The 19,798-nt window shown below is 46.2% G+C and overlaps 1 long non-coding RNA gene across 1 annotated transcript in view; it reads left to right on the top strand.

Annotated features, from left to right (window-relative positions):
* Positions 1-19,798, top strand: part of LOC144253316 (uncharacterized) — a 75,225-nt gene that overhangs the window by 52,915 nt on the left and 2,512 nt on the right. The window contains exon 2 of the long non-coding RNA XR_013343266.1: positions 14,730-14,799. This is a non-coding gene — a long non-coding RNA (uncharacterized LOC144253316). The remainder of the gene's footprint in view (positions 1-14,729; positions 14,800-19,798) is intronic.

Genomic DNA, 19,798 nt, shown 5'->3' with positions numbered 1-19,798 from the left:
ATCTTCTATTATTGTTATTTGATTCTTGTTGTTGGGTCATATTAGCTTTTAAAATACCGTGGATGCTAATTCATTATCAGATGCGTGATTCACAAGTGCCTTCTCCCCTTCCGCAAGCTGCCCTTGCCCTGCAGGAGTTGTGTCCTCTGTTGTACAAACCTTGTTTCCGTTGGATGTAGTTCCATCTGCCTACTTTTGTTTTTCTTGCCTGTGCTCTTGCTGTTATATACGTGAGATCACTGCAAAGTCCAACATTCTCTTCTGGTAATTGTTTATCTTTAGGCCTTGCATTTAGGTTTTTAATCCATTTTAAGTTTTTTTTTTTTAAATTTTTGCTATGTTGTGAGCCAAGGGTCCCACTTCTTGTGGCATATGCATACACAGTTTTCTGAGCATCATTTGTCGAAGGGATTGTCCTTTCCCTGGTGAGGGGTCTTCGCATCTGGTTGAATTTCATTGGATCATATGTGAGGGTTTATTTCTGACCTCTCTGTTCTGCAGTGTGGTCTATTTTCTTTCTTATGGCAACACCACACTATTTTGATGACTATAGCTTTGCAATGTTTTGAAATCAAGAATCAACCTGATTCTTCAGGTTTCCTTGAGATTCTATATAAATTTTGGGACAAATTTTTCTATTACTGCAAAAAAAAATGTCATTGGGATTTTGATAGAGATTGCATTGCAGGCATAGATTGCTTTGGATAATATGACCTCTCAACAATATCGAGTCTTCCCATTCATCAATGCAACATAAGGTGTTTTCCCATTTACTTGTGTCTGTTTTCATTTATTTCAGTACAGTTTTGCAGTTTTCAGTATACAAGTCTTTCACCTCCGTGGTTAAGTTCATGCCTAAGTATTTATTTATTTATTTTGACACTACTGTAAGTGGAATATTGTTAACTTCCTTTTCAGGTTGTTTACTTTTAGTACATAGAAATGTAGGCTGATTTTTGTGTACTGATTTTTTTTTCCATTTTGTAACCTGGCTGGATGAGTTTACTAGCTCTAATACCTCTTTGTGTGTATGTGTGTGGAATCTTTGGTATTTGTGCAGATAAGATCATGTTGTCTAGGGATGGAGATGATTTTACTTCTTCCTTTCCAATTTGGATGGCTTCTCTCTCCCTCTCTCTCTCTTTTTTTTTTTTTTTTTTTTTTTTTGCATGATTGCTCTGACTTTAATTCCTCATCATTTTAAAGATTAGGAAACAGGGCTTAGAGAAGTTAATCAGCTTGCTGGAGGTAATACAGCATTTAGCAGAGTCAGAATACAAACTTGTGACTCTTGAACTCTATAGCAAGGAATTCAGTTGACAGTACTGAAAGGCTTTAGCTGGATGAGATGGGAAGGGTGGGGTCATTTCAGGCAGAATGATCAACTTATTTATAATGGTATTTTCCCCCAACTTATTTATGATTTTTTTGAGGTAGGGATTGAACCCAGGGGTGCTGTACCACTGAGCTATATACCCAACCATTTCTAGTTTTTATTCTGAGGAAAGGTCTTACTAAGTTGCTTAGAGCTTCACTAAGTTGCTAAGGCTGGCCTTGAACATGAGATCCTCCTGCCTCAGCCTCCTGAGTTGCTAGGATTACAGGCGTACACCACTGAACCTATCTTCTGACTTCTTTAATTTGTCCCTCTGATATGTCTTTCAGAGATTGCCACATTTCAAATTACTAAACTCAAAGATATTTATAACAAAACTGTGCTGAGAATAATTTCACCTTTTTTTTATGATTTGGAAGACAGTATTTGCTCTAGGGCCAGTTTAAAGAGCAGTGTTAATTGGAATCAATCTGTGCCAACAGTGAACATGCAGTGCGGCTGCCTCTGTGGATACCTCCTTCATGGCCACTGGTGTTCCTATAGTTTTTTTTTGGTGTGTGTGTCTGTGGGGAGGTTCCTCTCTCTCGAACACATGGATTCAAACTTTTCAAGCTGACAAAGATCATAGGGAGGAAACAAAAGGGAGAATAAACAAGAAATAATTTTTTTCTCTTTTCCTTTTTCACTTTTCCTCTCCTTCCCATCTTTCTCCCCCTCTCTCTATTACAAAAGTAATGCATGCTGCTTATTAACTGTTTATACAGCAACATGATTTAAAGGCAGAATCATCTACTCTCTGATCTCTGCACCATCTTCACTAGGTTTGATGAAACTCCACCTACACATATGCCTGCAATATTATTTTTGTCCTCTTTAAAAAAACTCAACCAAAAACCGGCATCACACTATACTCAGGAATTTGCAGCTTCCGTTTAGTCCCCTCTGAAAAGGCACAAATTCTCTGTGTGACTTGAGCAAATTTTATTTATTAAGAAGTTAACTGTTGTGCCAAATTTGTGGGACCCCAATAGACCTCCAGGAGCCGAATCCGATGCAGTCACACAAGAGTCTTTATTGCAAGCTCGAGCCTGGACTCACAACCGTTCCCAACGCAGTGGTCCCAGGGAGTGAGTCCCGGTCTTTTGTTCAGTGAGATTTTATAGGTTTGGGGGGGGATACTCTATGCGTCACAACATCACACAGCAAATCATTCCATACTGTGGGAAAATCAAACAACAACTCTTAACATTGATTAGCACATTCACTGGCGGGAACAAGCTGAATAGGGGTGATTGGTTAGTACAAGATGGGGGTTCGTTTGAACTGATTGGTTTAGGCCACGAGGGGTGTACGTGCTAAACTACATGGTTTCCCAACATGTTATCAACCACCATAAACTACTGGGGGGGTCATCTGGCATCCCAGGTATTTCCCTGTCTCATGCTGATTGGAGGTTGCTAGGGAGTTGCTATGGGTCCTCACCTAGCCTAACTGAGTCAGGGACACCTGGTGCCACAGATCTCTCCTGTTATTTACAGACTAACAACTCAGCAGGGTGGGTATGTGCCTAGGAGTACTCTGTGGGTCTTTCCAAGGACAAGAGCCATGCCTCCTTCCTTGGACAGGCTTTGCTCTGAGGTAGAGGCTGGTTTCTCAAAAATGGAGTCACATTAGTTTCTCATTGAGCAAATTTTATTTATTGAGAAGTTAACCTCTAGACTCAATTAACCCTTCGGACACCGTTGCTCTCTGATGTGTGAAACTCCGTGGCCACAAATAATATCATCCATGACCAGGAGACAGATCTCATTCAGGCATTTAAACCTTCTTTGCCACACACACACCTAACCCCAGAATCGAGGGGAAGTACAGCCTTGGGGAGGACTCCAGGACATAAAGAGGAAAGCCCTGAGGAGGCCAGTCATTCATGCCCAAGAGGAGGTGGCCTGCCATTTCCAAGGCCTGGCCTCCTGTCTTCTCTTTGGAGCGGCTGCTCTTTGCAAGCCATCATGTCTACAGTGTCACCCTTCTAGTAGTACTGACCGCCCCACCAACATGTGGTCTCAGAAAATCAAGTCTGAAATGTTTACAGTGTGGACACCAGGCACGGTGCTCACTATCTTCTGGAGTCTCTGACATCTCAACCGTGTATATAACGTGTGATCTTATCTAGCACTGTATGTTTTCCTTATTTTACAGATGAGAAAACTGAGGCTTATGGAACTTCCATATCTCACCCATAGTCACAGAGCTTGAGAGCCAGAGAGCTAGAGCATGAAGCCAAGCAGCCTTGCTCTTACATTAAGTGACCCCAAAAATGAATGCCCAGGTGTATCGTCAGAGTGGGGACAGTTACTGGGACTTCCTTTCTCTGGTTCCTTCAGAGAGGCACTCTCGGCTATTTGGTCGTCAATGGGCTTAGAAAGACGAACGAGCTTCCTGATAGCCATGTGGAGATTTGCTCTTCTGCCTACAGTTTAAATGGGCCCTATCGATGATTTCCTGCCGGGCTGCGTTTCATTTACTCTGCATGTTCCTTTTGGTGGGTGGAGGGAAAAAAATGTGTGAGAATCATCCTCCAAATAAAGCAATCTATGAGCCTGGCTTATGAATTTTCTAGAGTTTATTTTTATTTGCCAGGCTTTCCTGTACATTTTTGGAGGGTAGATGTGTTTAATAAATAAAAGGAAAGTGATATCTTGAAACAAGGATATTTTGGTAGAACACAACCAGAGGTGGATCTTTCTTCTCCTTCACTCATCACTGTCCACCGAGGGCGTTCCCAGCCAGCAGCCAGCAGCCAGGGTGGGAGTGTCCAGATGGGTGACCTGGCTCATTGCTTCTTTCTGAGCTTCAAGAAATTTCAGCCTGAAGCCCCATCCCTTTGGAATTTGAATGTGGCCTCATGTACAGGTGTTCCATAGTTGGTCCTGAGACCTGCCTGGGCTGGAAGTGAGGATGGGAGTCCTGAGAGGCTGTGGAGGGAGCGCACTGCCGGTGGACCGTCCTCAGCTACCACATGGGATCCAGGGTGGGAATCAGGGGAAAGGGTTTTTGTTACTCTTTTTGGACATTATCCAAGATGACTGGACAATGAGATTTGTCTGGAATAGGCTTGATGATCTGGGGGAAGATATTGAAAACAGAAGTTTGGGTCAATGGTTCTCATAAATAGCTATTATATAACCATCTATCTGAACTGTGCTGGAGCTGAGAGAGGGGGGCACGGCTTCCAGAACAGTCCACAGCCTTTCGAGTTCTCTGAATAGCTCAGAGCTCTAGAACTTTCTTTTTGACTGGGAAAAAGAATGAGCAGCTCATCAGTTACATATGTGGGTTGGTTCAGAGAATTTCTGTTGGAATCTGTGATTCCAAACCCCGTCAGGCCTCCTGTTCCCTTTCATGACAAATATTTGGACACCCTTTCACTATCCTGAAATGAAATTTATGTATGACTACCCTGAAATAAATATCCTCTTCTAAGAGAACAATAAAGGCAAGTAATTCTTAGTAAGATATGCATCAAAATTTCCAAATACCCAGATAAGACTACTGTTAAAAGACAGTTTAAGATGAAAGCACAACTCTTACTCAGATATAAAAGTGAGCATATGTTGTATATTTTAATTAAGTCATGATGAGAACCAGGCTAGTGTTCTGACCTGCTCTAGAGAGAGGCCACAGGGTGGGCCATGGATAGACCAAGAATATCAAAAGGAATGCTCAGCTGGGGACAAAATTCACTTCTTCAACAGCGAGGAGACAAGTTGGCCCAGCCCTTTCCGTGGAGTGCTAGTTCACAGATTCATGTACACCGAAGTTGTGATTCATGTGTGCAGGTGATAGATGCGCGTACCAGACATACAGATTTGCACAGCAGACAAAGTTACTTTGTGTTGCTCTCCGTGATCTACACTCAACGGGGTCCAAGTGCGCTCCTACCCCAGGTGTGCTGGAGGCAGCTCACGGTTTTCCATTGGAACATACCTTTATTTGTTTCCTCTAAATTATATATACAGAATTAATCAGGCTTTTACAATTATAGATGAAAGAAAGAAAGGAAGGAAGGAAGAATCCTGGATGAAGCATCCACACAGATGGACGCAGCGGGTGGGACGGTCACCCCGGTGCATTGGATGATGCTGCCTTCAGGTGGCTTCTGAAATAGAAACCAACTCTTGACAAATTTCTGAACAAAGGATGTTTGCTCTTTCTTCAGAACATGCCTGAACCATGGAAAAGTCAAGGGCTGTTAAAACTATTTGAAAATGATTTGTATCTATAACAGAGTTGGGTCCTAAGTGAAGATAATTATTAATATAAATATAACATAACTGTAAATATCATATAAATATAATTTTTTTGATAAATAAGTGTGTGATGATTCTAAATAATCTGATAATATAATAATAATAATAACAAACTCATATCTGGTACGGTGTTCAAAGTAAAGGGGCAATGCAGCAAATTCACCATCGAGTGGAGTTTTCCCCATGCTGGGAATCTGCCAACCTGCTGCAAGTCATCAAGGGTGAGCCGTGTGCCCTTCCCCAGCCATCATGGTCACAGGGGAAAGCCTCAGCATGGACAGCGTGCTCCCTCGAGACAGAGGGCCCCATGGAGGAGCACTGACAGCTGAAGGGGGGCCAGGGCCTGGTGACCTCCCCAGCACTGCAGTGCTCAGCTGGCTACTCGGCCACTCAGAGAGAAGTAGGGCCTCCACGGCCAGGGCCATGCCAAACAAATTCACTGCTGAGACCCCACCTGGCTTCCAGGAGTTTCCTTCTTCCAAGTCAGCTCTCCAGGGCCAGGGACAGCGGAGGCCCCGCCGTGACTCCTCAGCCGTGCAGCCCGTGGATCTGAACTGGTGCCTCTGCTTTCCTGAAGAGCTCTGATCGTGAGATGGAGGTGCAGGGGTACACGAGCTCTGAGGAGATGTGACACAGGTGAGGAGGGCCAGGGAACAGTGGGACAGGAGCTGGGCCCCACTCCAAGGGCAGCTGCCTTCTGGACTCAGCCCAGGGATGCCAGGTTTGTTTTCAAGAGAAACAGAAATCTGAACTCTTTAGATGCCACTTTTCATTTTAAATGCTACTTCACAGATTCATGTACACCGAAGTTGGGATTCGTGTGTGAAGGTGATAGATGAGCGTAGCAGACATTCATGTGCACAGACCAGGTCCCCCCTTTGGAGTCAGAATGGAAGTTCCAGGTCGGACACTGTCACTCCGCTGCAGAGACCTGGGAAGGGGGTCTTGGAGGAGCCAGGCAACTGGTCTGGGCCAGTTCTTCCTCTGGGCACCACGTTGCATCCCCATCTGTCTGTAAAGAGACCCCAGAACAGGGCTGTTTCTGTCTCCAGTGACTCAAAGACAAGGCAAGTAAACAATGGGACAATTTCTGCTGAAAACAGCATTTTTGCATTTCCTTAGCAGTCGACTTTGCCCAGAGCTCCTGGGGTCCCTGTGGGCCTCCAGAGCTTCCTGGGGGGGGGGGGCGGGAGGAGCCTCTGGGCCTTGCTGGTGTGTGCAGCCGCTGGGCATCTCCTCCACTGTGACAACCGGCCATCCATCAATGTAGAGATGAGAAAGGCTGAGTCCCTGGGGGCTGCTTTTGGAAAAATGTTAAAAGCTTTAATTGAAAGGCTCTCCCACAGGCTGCAAGTGACTTCCTGGTTCTGAATTCCTGTCCTCACCCCCACATGCCCCTGGGACCCCACCAAATGCCAGGGCCAGGTCATCCTGATGTACTTAAGCCATCAACTTCTGACAGGTCTTTGAAGATGCTTGGCCCAGAGTCCTGTGCAGCCCCCAAGGGTCAGGGACCACACTGTGAGCAATGTCACCTGTCAGGGTCTGCAGATTAAACCTGCCTCAGGAAGGGGAGATGCTTAGTGTTAACATGTCCTGGTTGAAATGCTCAGGTGACGAGAAAGATAGGCTTGGCCCTCTGGAAGGGCATTTCTTGTAATGAGGCATTCAACAAAATTTTCATGAGCCTCTTGAAAGTCTTTTACTGGCTTCCTTTCCTCTGTTTATCTGTGTGTCTATCCATCCATCCATCCATCCATCCATCCATTCATTCATTGTCTCCAACTCGAGCCAAGGTCTGGCTCAGACTGACACTCCATTTAAGCCAGCAGTGTTTCTCTGAGGGCTCCCCAGGCCACCCAAGGGAAGTAATGGTTAAGAATTCCTGAGTTAAAGCTCTCTCTTCAAAGCTTTCCAAACAAACGAAGGTTCTGACTCTTTAAGAATGTTTTATTACATCCATAACATGTGCTCATTAAGAACAAAGTAGGAAGAAGAAAAATAAAAACAAAATAAAAATTCTTGATGACCCTTCCTTTTGAAAACCTGTGCTGTTGAGGGACCACCTGCAGGAGCAGCTTCCGTGTGGGTGAAATGCCCTTTGAATCTGAGACCTGGCCAGAAATGAGCTGCATTCTCTGTCCCTTCAGAATAGAAGATGGTCATCCTGTTGCCCAATCTCCTGAGGGTAAAATTTCTTGTTTTAATAGCTAAGACAGGAGAGACAACTATTATCTGTGTTGGGAATAACATACAAATGGTTCCACGACTACCCAACCAAAGTAAGATCCAAAGCAATTCGGGATGGTTCTGTGAACCTTGCCAGTCTTGTGCATGATGGGGAGCCCTCAGTGCCTGGGAAGGGGACAGGGGTGCAAATGTGGCCCGAGGTACAGGCAGATAAATCCTGTAAGTGACATCTAGACAGCGCTGGGGACATAATGTCATGAATAAAGATGACCCCGCATCTCCGAGCTGTGTATTTTAAGATTAATATTTCTCAATAGTACTCATCAGAGTGAGTGGCAGTGGAATCCGTAATAAGTACTTTATTGAATCATATGTGATTTAAAGATAAATGTAAAAAGGGACCATGAATTCTCATGTCAAATTATGTCTCCCAGAAGTTAATTAGTTGTGTCACGATTCAAAAACGAATTCTTTTTAATTTGGCAAAATATAAATTAAAAAGATTTGTGTTTCTGACAATTCAATCAAAAGATTCTTTCAACTAATGAAAAATTTTTTAGAGTAGTTTTAGGTTCACAGCAAAGTTGAGTGGAAAATAGAGAGTTTCTCTACACCCATCCCTGCTGTCCACACTGTGTCAGAGCCGTGTCCGCATCAGTCAGTGGACACACAAGGCCTCCTCGCTGTGCCCCAGTCCACGGTTCACCTTGGGGCTCACTCTCGGTCCTGTGTGCCCATTCGTCTCGCTGTTGCTGGGTTAGAGACCCTCCCTGTGAGTCTGTGGACACGCCTTTGTCAGACCTTTCTTCTCTTCTAATGCGCATTGGCAATGCTGTCGGCTTCCCTCTTAGACCTGCTTTTTTTTTTTTTTTTTTTTTTTTTTGCTGAATCCTACAGTTTTGACAAGATGTATTTTTATTTTCATTTAGTTCAAAGCATTTTAAAAATTCTTTCAAAGTTCTCCTTCGACTCATGTGTTATCTCGCAGCGTGTTATTTCCTCTCCAACAGCTTTGGGTTTTCCAGCTATCTTTCTGTTACTCTAGTTGACTCCCGTCGTGGTCTGAGAGTAGACATTGCATGACTTCTCCTCTTTTGAATTTGTCAGTGTGTGCTTTGTGTCCTGGAATGTGGTCTCTGCTGGTCAACATTCCCCGTGAGCTTGAGGAGAACGTGGCTTCCTCTGCTCTTGGATGACGTGATCTGCGGATGTCAGTTATGCCCAGTTGATGGATGTACAGCTCAGTTCAGCTACATTCTTCTGCCGGCTGATTCTCCCATTCCGACTGATGGTGAGAAACTAATGTGACTCCATTTTTTAAAAAATAAATAAACAACAGCAGCTTCTACCTCAAGGCCTGTCCTAAGGAAGGGGGCATGACCCTTGTCCTTGGAAAAACCCACAGAGCACTCCTAAGCACATACCCACCCTGCAGAGTTGTCTGTAAATAACAGGAGAGATCTGTGGTGCCAGGTGTCCCTGATTCAGTCAGGCTAGGTGAGGACCCATGGCAACCCCCCTAGCAACCACCAATCAGCATGAGACAGGGAAAATACCTGGGATGCCAGATGACCCCCCCAGTAGTTTATGGTGGTTGATAACATGTTGGGAAACCATGTAGCTTAGCACGTACACCCCTCGTGGCCTAAACCAATCAGTTCAAACGAACCCCCATCTTGTACTAACCAATCACACCTACCCAACTTGTTCCCGCCAGTGAATGTGCTAATCAATGTTAAGAGTTGTTGTTTGATTTTCCCGCAGTATGGAATGATTTGCTGTGTGATGTTGTGATGCATAGAGTATCCCCCCAAAATCTATAAAATCTCACTGAACAAAGGACCAGGACTCACTCCCTGGGGACCACTGCATCGGGAATGGTTGTGAGTCCAGGCTGGAGCTTGCAATAAAGACTCATGTGTGCTTGCATTGGATTCGGCTCCTGGAGGTCTATTGGGATCCCAGGAATCTGGCATAACAATGGGTGTCACCTGTTTCTCCTGCAGTCCTACCAGGTTTTGCCTCAGTTATTTTTGATGCTTGGTTATCAGGCACATGCACATTAAGGATCTTTATGTCTTCTATCATTTGGTAATTCCCTTTTAATCCTTGACACTCTTCCTTGCTCTCAAGTCTAGTCTGTCTAAAATTAACATAGCAGCTCCACTTTCTTTTGAGAGTGTTGGGTATGATAACATCTCCATCCATTTATTTCTAATATATATGCATCTTTATATTTAAAATGTGTTTCTTGGGGGCTGGGGATGTGGCTCAAGCGGTAGCGCGCTCGCCTGGCATGCGTGCGGCCCGGGTTCGATCCTCAGCACCACATACCAACAAAGATGTGTCTGCCGAGAACTAAAAAATAAATATTAAAAAAAAATAATAAAATAAAATAAAATGTGTTTCTTATAAAAACATACAGTCTGTTTTCTGTAAGGTCTATTTTCTGATCCACCGTAAGCATCTCTGCTTCTAGCAGATGTACTCAGACCGCGGACACCTGCAGAGATTTTTTTTTTTTAACCTGCAGTGATCTTCTGTGGCGTTCAATCAATCAATGTCCACATGTGTGCCATTTTCTATTGGTGGCCCTTGCTCTTAGTTCCTGTTGGTCTCCTTTTTTATACCTTTTGTGGTTTAATTGAGAATTTTATATAATTGTGGTTTCCTTTTCTTGGCATATAAATTATACTTTTAAAAAACTTTTCTTGCTGATTGTTCTAGAGTTTAAACTACAGATCTATAACTGATTCACTTTCAGGCAATCCACTACACAAATTCACAGTAGTGTGAATACCCTGTGATGACAAGATATTTATAATCTTCCCTCCCTTTTCTGTATCACCGATGTCAATCATTCACTAATATATAATTGATACATTGTTACTATTGTTATTTTTAAAAGTTCATTGCATTTAGATCAATTAGGAATTTAAACACTTATTTCTTTTCTGATGCTCTTCCTTTCTTTACGTAGATTCAAACTTCTGATCTTTGTCATTTTTATTCTCTCCAAAGAAATGCTTTATACATTTCTCAAAAGGTGCTTCTTCCAGCAACAAATTCCCTTAATTTTTCTATGGTTGAGGTCTTTATTTCTCCTTCAATTTTAAAGGTCCATCTTACAAGGTATGAATTCTAGGCCAATGGGCTTTTTCTCTCATCACTTTAAATATTTCATTTGATTCTCTTCTTGCTTCTGTGGCTTCTAAGGAAAAATTGGATATCATTCTAATTTTTGATCCTCTATAAAGATAAGGTATTTTTGTTTACTTCTGGTCTCTTCAGGATTTTATTTTTTTATCTTTGCTAGGACACAGTTTGCATATGGTATGCCTAAGCACAGGGTTTTGGCATTTACCTATTTGGTGTTCTCTAAACTTCTTGGATCTCTGTATGGTTTGGTATCTAACACTAAATGTGTAGAAATTCTCAATCATCATTACCCACCATGGTCTGTTTTCTTTTAGGAAGTTTCTACTAAGATATTGTCAATCTCAGGATTATTCCCTCAGTCTACTAGTGAGCTGATCACTCTGTCCCAGGGTTCTTTATATAGCATTCTATTGCTAGAATTCCATCTCTCTGCTTCTGTTACCTGCCTGTTTTTCCAGGGCATCTCCTTTTCCTGTTAGAACTCTTAACATACTAATCATAGCTGTTTTCAATTCTTGGTTTGCAAATTCCAATATTCCTGCCATATCTGAATTGGCTTGATATTTGTTCAGTTCCTTCAAATTGTGATTTTTGCCCTTATTGTGCCCTTTAATTTTCTGTTGAGAGGTAGACTTGCTGTACTGAGTAAAGAAACTTTGTAAACACTCTTCAGCAATGCACTGAGGGTGTGGGCCGGGTAGAGTTCTATGTCCTGTGCTTTCTGTTATTACAACAAATACCTGAAATCATCAGCTTATAGAGATAAAAGGTTTATCTTGGCTCCCAGGTTTGGAGTTTTGTCCATGTCTTGGAGTTGGCTGCCTTGCTTCTGGGCTTGTGGTAAGGTGACACATCACGGTGGCTGCACATGGCAAGAGCCATTTGCCTCTTGGCCGGGATGCAAAAGAGGAAGAGTTCCTAGAACATGCTGGAAATTAATATCTTACTATTTCCGAGAACATATGGTCTAAGCATAATAACCATGTCTCAATCCAGACACAGACATTTTCTGCCTTGGTTTAGAGACTAACCTTTGACTAGAAGGAAAAAATCGTGTGTCACAGGTCACAGAAAATGACCCAAGCTCACCCACTTTGGAATCCACTCTCAGTCCACAGACAACACTTCCCGGCTTGCTTGCCTGGAAATGGCTCTCTCCCTGGTCATTCCACAGGTCACTCCATTCCCTGCACGGACTCTGCCCAAGCCCTCGCCATGATTGGCAGCTGCTGCATTGGTAGCAAACCAGAATGGGAGCTGGAAACCAAAACTGAGAGGTGGGCGGGAGAACAGGCGTGGAGTGACCTGCCGCCCTCCCCCAGAGGAGGCTGGGTTAGGGGACAGACAGGGTGCTTCCAGAACAGGTACACAGGAGACGGAGGAGGCGACCAGAGCCCGTGGGAGAACAGGTGGGGAAGCCTGCTCACTGGGCTCAGCATGAGCCGTTTGCCTCTTTATGTGTTGCTCTATACTTAGCCCTCAGAGAGTCACAAATTACAGTGGTTAAATAAAGCTTTTGAAAACGGCAAGTAGCAACATGGCAAGTTGCCCCCACCAACGCCTCCCTCCCCCTCCCGCCCCAGGACCGCCACGTGTCCTTCGTGAACCCCCATCACTATGGTATTGTCTGTGTGTGGTAAACACAGCTCTCTTTTGTTTTTTAAACTGAGAGCTTCCACCAAAGGCTGGGACAGAAAGAAAGCTGAGGGGATCCTTGTAGGACGAGTATTTTGGGAGAAGACTGATTTAAGCCCTCACTGGGTCTAGAAGAGAATGAAGACGGGGACATCTCTTGAGTGTTTTGTATGTGCAAAGCGCTGCCCCAGCCGTGCGTCACAGGTAGGAACTGGCTTATCCTTGTGATGCCTTGTGATGCCCACTCTATGGATGAGCAGACCAGGGGACAGGAGGGCTCAAGACCTCTCCCAAGGTCACGTGGCTGGCAAGAGTCAGGACCAGGGCTCCGTCGGCCCCGGAGCCCGTGTTCTCAAAGACCACACTTAATGACTTAGTGAGCCTGCTGAGGACTGAAAGTTTGTGTCCCCCAAATTCACAAATGGAAGCTGTGATCCCAACGTGAAAGTCCTGAAGCTGGGGCCTTGGGAGCTAGGTTTAGACAGGTCATGAGGACAGAGCCAGAGATGGGCTTAGTGCCCTTATAAGATGGGGAGGGGACCAGAGCCTGCTCACACAGCAGCTGGGAAGATGACCCTGGTATTGTTTAGGTAATAAAGACCATGAAATGTCTATGTATGCTAAGTACAGGGGGGTGTTTTGCAGTCACACTGGTGCAAGCTGGGCTGCGGAACCATGGATGTGGAGGTCCGACTCCAGGCTTTTCTGTGTGGGCAGCTCTCTTTCCAGGGAACAGATTTCCAAGAGTGAATTTCTTAGGGGAAGGGATATTTTTAATTTGAAAGATATTTCCAGTTTTGCTTTCTAGGTAGGTTTTAGAAAATCACCCTGGATCCATGGGGACCATACAGCAGATCTGTCTTCCTTTGGAAACATCCTTGCTAGGTTAGGGCACCCTTCCCAACAGACCAGAGACACGCCTGCCCCACAGCCCTAGCAGCTGCATGGCGGACATGGGGCAGAGGCCACAAAATGCCCCTCCAATGAGGCAAAGACACAGGCCCTGCCAAGAGTCCAGCTTGGTGAGCTGACTGGGGACATGTCTAGTGCTATGACATGGCAGGGTCAGAAGTATGGGACAGGAACCTCTGGCCAACCCCTCCGTGGCAGGACTTGATTGATCTCTCTTAAATTCAGTTCCTCTGTCTGTCCCCATGCCTCTACCTCTTCTGCAGGGCAGCAGCCACAGCTTCCATGGACAGATCACAACAGGTTATCCCATCCCTGAGGTGCAGACTCAGTTGCCACCCTGCAGCCTACCTGATCTTCTGAAGCCTGGAGGTGATCATGTCATCCTCTTCCTCTGGAAACCTCACCTTCTTCTCCTCCAGGCTGACATTTGTCTGTGTTGGCCTGGCCCAAGGACCCTCTGAGAGGACACCTCTGCTTCCCCCAGGTGCACCTGCTGCCTCCTTCGCGCCTCCCTCTGTGGGGCTACATGGTTCCAGCTCTTGGTTTGCCCCTGGCTCTTTTTCCCCTCTGCGCTTTACAAACAGCATCTTCTACTTTCTCCCCTTCTCCTTGGCTTTCCAACTTTGTGTTCCTGGTTCCTCTGTTTGATGTTGCTTCTTGACCATCCAGAAGTGGATTCCATGTGTCCTTGCTGGGTTTTCATAGCCCTCCTAATCTATTTCCCACGAAGTCACCTACAGATTGGAATGACACTTATTTTGTTCCCTGTGGCACACTCAGTGTCTAGGGCACTGCCCAGCACACGGGAGGCAATAAACGTGATACAGTAAATTAATAAAGAGTCAGATGCTACACATACTATTGTCACCCCCTCGATCCTAGGAAAGTGAAGCTTAGAGAGCATTTTCATGAGCTATGAGGTTAACAAACGGTGGACTGGGACTGGAACATGGCTCTTTGATGTATTTTCAACTATCCCTCGTGGCCACCTTCAAATGCAATTTAACAGCCTCTTTCGCTTAACAGACTCCATTACGATCTGAGAACAGTGTAGGGCAGTCTCCCTGACAATGACATTGTGGACAAGAGATCTCTTTGCTGTGGAACCTGCCCTGCACATGGGAAGATGTTGAGCCACATCTCTGGTCTCTAGTCACCAGAAGCTAACAGTAACTCTCTCCTTCCAGTTGTCTCCAGATAATGTCAACTGTCCCTGGTGGCAAAATTGCCTCAAGACAAGGAACAGAGTGCCATTGGGTAAGTCCCTAAAGCCTGGGAGAGAATGTAGAGATGCTTTGAGGGAAAGAAGAAAAGCAAGAGCAGAACCTTGTCCAATATTGACCTTGTGTGTTGTAGGCCACGGTACGCACTTCACAGAGTCTCGGTTTTCCCATCTGCAAAGTGGATATAGTAGCTCAAAATTGTAAAAGAGTAGAGGAATGCATATAAAATGCTCCAGAAGTTTCATCAATTTAACTGATCAAAGGCTGTCTTCCGGCCACAGCTACTGCACTCACTCATCAAAGCATGCATAAAGGAAACCCTGCCTTAACAGCAGGGCTGGAGATGCAGGGTCAGGAGGGATGGATTTGACAACACAGGGTTTTGCATTCTGGGAGGCAAAAATGTCCTACCTTCAGGAACAAAAACTAGTGAGGCCTTTGGGCTGACCAGCTCGTGGGCACGCTGGGCACACTGCTTCTGAGCTGCTCCTGGAGAGAAGGAAGAAGGAAAGTCATGCTTGCAGATGGGTTGCTGTCCTTTAACATGAAGCCATGTCTAAACTAGGAAGAGGGAGGGCATTTCAAGACCTGTTGAAGAATGGAATCAGGCCAGTTGTGAACTGTGCCCTCTCCCTCGCCCATGTGAATGTTCATGCAATCACCATTTAGTGTTGTTTGTGAGATTCTTTTATGTTTGAATAGTGATTCCAGAAGGAACATTGGCTTTGAAGCCTCTGTCCTCTTCATGGAGTCCTGCTTCCACCTAACGTTGCTGCTCCAGAGCATGATTCTCGGGACTCTACAGTGTCTGTGTTACAGCCTGAGAACTCATAGGTGACAGTAAAGGGACAATAGCCTCTCCTGGTCCACTATGTCCTCTCCCCCGAGCTTGTGTGCCCTCTGTCCATCAGAGCTGGGAGCAGGTCCACCTCAGCCTCCTGTGGGCAGGGGAGTGCAGACCCACCATGTGACGGGAATGCCCAGAAGGTATAGTGACCATCTCAGGAAAGAACTGAAGCTGGCCCTCTGGAATCCCAGGTTTCCACGAGTTGCACCATCACCCACGGTGACCCACCATCTTTAAAAGACGTGGTGGGGCCGAGATAAACTCCGAGAGGGGACGACAGAGACCAATGTCAGCACTGGCATGGTGGGAAGAGCACTTCCAACTCTAACTGAAAGGGTTTTTATGGAGGCACAGAGTGGTTCCCACACCTTTCTACATATAGTGTCTGGGCTGGTGGCCGATATTCCTTTAAAGTGCCCCGGGAACTGTGGCCGTTCTGACCAAAGGCAACTAAGTAAAATAACTGCCATTTGGGGCTACAACATTGAAGCCCTTAAATGAAGGCAGCTTACACACATGCAGATACACGTCCCTTGTGGTCCCTGTAGGCATAACTGCCCATCACCAGAGCGCTTTCCAACAGGGAGGGAGATCTGGTTTGCTGGAGCTCTGACCTCTAACACCAACAGAGGAAGAGGGTGGCTTGGCAAGCAGGAGTCTGTTTGCATGTCTGTGTTCCTTTTTTCTGCACACAAACTTAACCATAAAATCATCGATGCTGACGTGTAGAGAACATGTCAGGGCCTGCTCCCCAGGCCTGCCAATTGTCACTTTCTGTCCTGGCTGTCAAAGGTGTTATCTTCTGTGAGTAGAAAAAAAGAAATTAGTTAAGGTCGGGATTTAAATGAACACTGGGACAAAAAGAAAGTCAAAAATAAAATTAGCCAGGAATAAAATCAGCCATCTATCAAAACATGCACATGCACATGCACATTCACACGTGCGTGCACTCGCACACATTCTCAACTGCACTAGTCAGCGAGCGCTGTTGCCCGGCTCCTCTCTGGAATAAGTGCTCTGTTCATGAGCTCTCACACTTTAAATGCCGCCAGGCTTAGAGACCGGCTGTCCCCCCGTGAAGCAAGGTCCTAGGACCATGCATCTACTGGCTCCTCTGTGGCAGGAGGCCTGTGAGGCTCTGCAGGCCTATTGTTCCTTAGTTTCCACACCTATGTGTGTGTCGTGACATGAGATGGGAGATTAATGTGTGGTCGAATTAAAGAATACAACCCTAATGATCTAAGCTATTATTTATCATCCTATTTATACTTTAATTGTGACAACAAAGTTCTTAGTGAAACTTCTTTTCTCCAGCGTGGGATGTGACCGTGAGCTCCAGACATGACTCTGGAGTGTTAAGTAAGGCTTTGTTGTCAAAGGCTCATGATCAAGGTGTAAAATTTGAGGGTTACACCAAGGATGTGGGCTCCTGAAATCGGCCTGCAGAGAGACCAGATGGCCGGGTGAGGACCTCGCGGTGAGGAGGGCGAGGGTGGGACCAGGGCTGTTCTGAGGACTGGGGCAAGGAGAAGAAGGACCCTGAGTCAGTGTCTTGCTGGCGGGACCAGGACAGCCCCAGTCCCTGAGACCCTGGGAGGACGCCAGCCTTCCTAGCTAGGCCCGGTGCTAGCTGTGGTCCCCAGAAAGACGCTGTGTGAGAGGAGCCCCAGGTCAGTCCTTCCCCGGCTGGAAGTTGTGGCTACATGGAGTTCTGTAGTTGGAGACAAAGGATTGGCCTCTGGGCCTGACCTGGGCCTCCAGGAGGACTCCTCTACTCTTGCCTGAGCTTGGCCCACGCAGGGCTTGATAAATATCGTGGAATAAAGAAATACCTGATGAAGAGTGAGAGGATGGGGCCAGGGCGGAGCAGCAACAGGGTCTTCCAGGACAAGCCCCTCATCTCAGCAGGTCACTCTCTCCTGGTCCCCATGACACGGATGTCCTCAGTGAAGGGGCGCCTGCAGAGTCCCAGGAGGCTCCTTCCATCTCTCCCTGGGTCTCCCCCCGCTGGGGCCTCTGTGGCTTCTGTCTTTCATAGCAGCCCAAAGCCATCCCTGTGAACATCTGCTTGTGCACAAGGGAGCTCTGGGGACACAGAGGGACACGAAGCCGCCAGTGAACCTCCCACAGAGGAAACATGGATAAGGAGGAAGAGCAGCCTCCTGGGCTCCACAGAACCGCTCCTTGACCTTGCCTTGACTAGGGGGTGGCCTGCAAGGGACCGTGTTTTGCAAGGGCTGTGGCAGTATGGGAGCTCCCCCGCAAGACCTGCCCACGAGCTTGATCAGGACCATATCTAGAAATGGGGTTGCTCTGCCGACTCAGGGACTGTCCTGATCTCTAAGCCCCCGCTCAGCCTGGAGCAGGGAACAGCTGAAGCTTGGGGCTGGCGTCCTGTGTGGCCCAACGCTTCAGTGTGTGTACCTATAATGTTGTAGATGGACACAGTGACTTTATTTTGTTAGTTTATTTTTACTTGGTGCTGAGAACTCAGTGCCTCATACGTGCCAGGCCAGCGCTCTTACCATGGAGCCCACCCAGCCCGTGTTGCAGTATTTTTATATCAACAAGGACACAACATGGATGTTGGTTTTCAGAGTAGCTTTTGAATATTCCGCAGTAGAGACATCACCATCGAACACTAGCATCTCCTTGCCTTTGTAACCGTCCTTCTACGTTTATTGAGAAAACCCTGCTTGAGAAACAGTATTCTCAAAATGTATTCACCCAAATAATGCTCTTGTCCCTTTTGGTCTCTGGTCAGCAGGCCGCATATCTCCGCCTTCTAGGCTGGGTTAATGGTGGACATGGGACGGGTTACAGTCTCTTGGATGGTGACAGTCTAACCATAGGTCAAACTGATGTTGCCCTTCAACTTTCAGCTTCAAAAAGATTCTCCAAAGTCCTGCAAATTGGAATAGCCCATGAGGCTTTTTAAAAACACAGAGGAAGCCCTTTGTGGCCAGCAGAAGGTGGAGCACGCATGATCCTCAGGTGGCTCTACTCCAGCCAGGCTGTGAACCCACAGACTCTAGCTTCAGGGGCTGAGCAGCGGAGCTTCTCCAGACAGCACACCTTCCTGATTTGGAAGGCCCAAGGACCCGGTGGCTGGGCAGAGGCAGCTCAGAGATAGTTTCCAAACCTCTCATTTTTCCACAAGTTTCTTTTTTTCTTTTTTTTTTTTTTTTTGGCCACATTCATATATCAGACATTCTATTCATTAATTAATATTTTTCTCTAAATTAACTTGCATTTAAAAAACTGAAATGTAAGACATTTAAAAACTCTTCTTATCACTATAAATAAGAACTCAGTACCATTTACCATTAAAAGGAAGCAACTGGAAAGACACACACAACAGCCCCCTGATCTATTCAGGTCCAGCCGGGCAGCGTGGCTTGCACTCAGGTGCATAGCTAGTGGCCGGCTCTCTCTTGTTGAACAGGGATGGAGAGAAGCCTGGCTCTAACCACCTAGCTTTCTTCCCCCTGCCGGACATAGGCCGAGGGCTTGAGGCTCTCTTAGCAGTGGAGACTGGTGTGCAAAGCCTCGTGGGCTGATCTGTGCTGATGAAACACCAGGGACATGTTTTCTGGAGGCTTTTGGGAAAATCATTTCCGTCTTTGAGAAGCCCCTGGAAGAGAGAGCGCTATACCTTCTGGCTGTTGGCTGGGGCCAGCGTTGGGTACAAACGCAGGGTCTGGCACTGCCCAGGTATCGAAAGAGCAGCTGCCTGCCCAAGAGAGAGGTTGAGATCCTCGGGAACCCAGGGCCTCCTGAACAGACCGGCCAGGGCTTCTCCTGTTCCCTCCAAGCTCCCTCAGTTATTCAGGGCATTTTGAGACAGCCCTGGGACACCAATGGCTTCCCAACACAGGGGCAGAGGCCAGTGTCCAAAGACCACTGGCATTTGGCAGGGACTTTCTTCTCCAAAACCAGGAAGACTGGCAGGGGAGTGACAGCCTGGTTGACTCAGGTCATCTAGTGCCACATGCATCTATCAGATGAAGTCATTTCAGGGCCACGCATCTTGTCCCTAGGAAATGCTTGCTCGGGCTGGAAGTGACAATGGTTTCACAGAAACAAAGTGGCCGGAGGCTGTGAGGGGCTTAGGTTTGCTTCTCAGTGACTCTCCTCAGGGTCACTCTGCCAGCCTCCCCTGAAGAGGTCATGAGGTCTGGGGATA

The sequence above is a fragment of the Urocitellus parryii genome, chromosome 2, assembly GCF_045843805.1.
Source record: "Urocitellus parryii isolate mUroPar1 chromosome 2, mUroPar1.hap1, whole genome shotgun sequence".
Taxonomy (NCBI): domain Eukaryota; kingdom Metazoa; phylum Chordata; class Mammalia; order Rodentia; family Sciuridae; genus Urocitellus; species Urocitellus parryii.
Note: the sequence above shows the minus strand (reverse complement) of the source record. Positions and strands in the feature narration are given on the sequence as shown.